Raw genomic sequence first — 2,898 nt, forward strand, 5'->3', positions numbered from 1 at the left:
AGGTGGAGCGTTCGGCCATATTTAAATATTTCAATTTTGCTAAATAACTATGTAAATATAAAATTAAAGTTACAAAAAACTGTAACATGTTCAATAACACTTTAATTTATTCACAATATTCGGTTTTTAGAAATCTGGAACAGCTGCTTTCTGGTGAACGTAAAAACACGAATTACTTTGTCAATAAAGAATTAAAGTAGCTGATATTGTAAAATTACGATATTATCTATCAACTTAGTATACTTGTAAAAAATTAGAAATGTAGACAATGTGCTTGTCTAGATATTGATTTCTGGTTAAGCAGTATAGCCAATATTTAATTAAAGTTTGTAGAGTTAATATTACACGGTCATAATAAAGATCTTAGTTCCCACACAAAATATTAGAAATATAAAATCACGGCGACACTAAATACTGATACGTAAGTATGCATTCCGCGCTTATATTGAGTTACATTTCAAACGCGCGGCGTTTTCGCGCGCCGCGCTGTGCGCCGTGGCAGGAGGCAGCGATCGACGGTGGCGGGCTAGCGATTAGCGCGGTGCCCGTAAAAAATACGCAAAACGTTTATAAAATTATTATCGATGGTAAATAGTTATATTGTTAATAGTAGGTACACTAATGGAAACTTACCTACACTTATTTATTTCTATATGTACTAGGGATTGCCCGCGGTTTGGTTTACGTAGAATTCGTTATCGTGTTAAGTATAGAAATAATAGATACATTTGAAAATTATTTTAGGTGCATTGTCATACAGATAACCACCCTTGTTAAAGTATTCTTCAAATTCAATAGACAGGTGTCATTTCAATATAATTTTGCGTAATTTGGCGCTTTTAGGTTATAAATGACTAGCGACATATATTTTTTGTTTAAGAGCGATATCCGATATATATATCTCCGATAATATTTACTTTATCATTTAAATCAATTTCAAACTAACGTTATTCAATATTTATCATTTTAAAGTCAATTTTACCAACCAACTGAGCTTTACGAGTATACCTACGGAAACAACTCAGAATTTGCATCAAATTAAATGCCACTCTTCTTATCCGTTTCGAACAATCAAGAGGGCCTTTACGAGCTGATGTAGTGAAAATTTTATTTAACCCTCGTCCCTTGAAACCTTCACTACGCTCGAGGTTCAACTTTACGAACCACTCGCTACGCTTGTGGTTCAATTTTAGAATGTTTCGCTTGTTTGGGTATCAATATTAGCACGATTAATCAACAAATTTTCCCCTTGTAAAACAAATAAATAAGGTAGGTGAGGTGCAGGCATATGAGGCCCGGCGGGTAACAAGGCCCAGCATTCAAAAATAGCAGTTGCTCCCTATTATTCTGAATTTGTACTTGTTGCTAAGAAGATCCACTGTCAGTGCAGGTAAAAAGGTCCAGTCCGGGCCTTATTGAACGTATGAGATGAAATAATAGATTAAAATATTTTTAGATAAATTTGAATATTTTTAATCTCTCATTAATAAGGCCGATTTGAAGAAACTTCTATGAAATTATGACTTATAAATAACACCTTCACTGCGTGGGCTGTCCAAATCGCTGCAGACTTTTCTTGGTCTAACTCTAATAATTTTTCACTTGCTTTATTGACCTAAAGACGTTTTAAAGAATCAAAAAGTCCAATAACATTTAGACACTTATACTTTTTAAAGGCAGTAACTACTTACTTATATAGGTAACTTTTTTTTATTAATACATAGGTAGTTATTTACGATAGAAGTGCGAAAAATTGAAATTTTGCAACGAATGACGAATTTTAAAACACGGCCAAAGGGAGTGTTTTAATGTGCTTATTATAGCACCGGTGTCGTAATGTAGCACCAGGGCCCTATTTCACCAACGTGACATTGTTGCTGACGTCACAGGCATCCATGGGCTACGGTTATAGCTTACCATCGGACGGGCCTTATTCCTGTTTGTCACTATCATTGTATTATTAAAAAAAAACTTGTAACAATACTAATTCTCACGACGCGCGGGCTCGAATACTTTCTCGCTCGCACAGTACTGCGTCACACCGTCCAGCCACCGAGGAGCACCGAGCGCGCACGACGATCGCCGACCGGACCGAATAAAAGCCGCAGTCCGCGCCGCATCAGATCATTCAGCTAGCGACTGCCTTAGCGATAGGTACACCTCTGTCCTTTGGCTAGTCTCAATGGGTCGGGAGTTCGATAGCCACTTGCAGTCTTCTCCCTGACCTCCTTAGGTTTAGCTAGTGCCTTGGCGATAGGTTCCCGACTGTCCCTTGGCAATTTGCATCGGTAGCAGGCGTGCTCAACCTTGCCGTCTGTTATTCGATATTACGTAGATAGGAAGTAACCAGTTTTGTATGAACCCATAAATGTATGCACCTATATGTATAAGTTTTCATAGTCAATAAAAGTATCGTTGACATTGGCGTTTGAGTGAAACTCCCACCTACCCTACAATTGGCGCCCAACGTGGGGCCCGAACCCACGACCCTGAGATTAAGAGTCTCATGCTCTACCGACTGAGCTAGCCGGGCAGCCTTAGCGATAGGTACACCTTCTGTCCTTTGGCGAGTCACAATGGGTCGGGAGTTCGATAGCCCACTTGCAGTCTTCTCCCAGACTTACCTAGGTCCCTTGGCGATAGGTTCATAGACTGTCCCTTGGTATTTTTACATTGTGAGTTGTCACGCTCAACAATGACAACTACCCACTCTTTTAAAGAAGAAGTTGCATCTACCCTACATTATTTTTCTAAAGTACCCTACGTGTAAAATGGGACTGTACGAAATAAATAAGGAGGCAAACGACGAATCATCTAAAGAAGGTAGTAACAACACAACTTGAAGACAAAGTAGCAACAGAAGAATCCACAGTCACACCAATACAGTTGATGTATGCT

At 38.7% G+C, this 2,898-nt stretch overlaps 1 non-coding gene across 1 annotated transcript; it reads right to left on the bottom strand.

Annotated features, from left to right (window-relative positions):
• Nucleotides 1-2,460: 2,460 nt before the first annotated feature.
• Trnak-cuu (transfer RNA lysine (anticodon CUU)) lies at nucleotides 2,461-2,533 on the bottom strand. The gene has a single exon. It is a non-coding gene; the product is annotated as a tRNA-Lys (tRNA).
• Between the last annotated feature and the right edge of the window lie 365 nt (nucleotides 2,534-2,898).

The sequence above is a fragment of the Cydia splendana genome, unplaced genomic scaffold (genome assembly GCF_910591565.1).
Source record: "Cydia splendana unplaced genomic scaffold, ilCydSple1.2 scaffold_71_ctg1, whole genome shotgun sequence".
NCBI lineage: Eukaryota > Metazoa > Arthropoda > Insecta > Lepidoptera > Tortricidae > Cydia > Cydia splendana.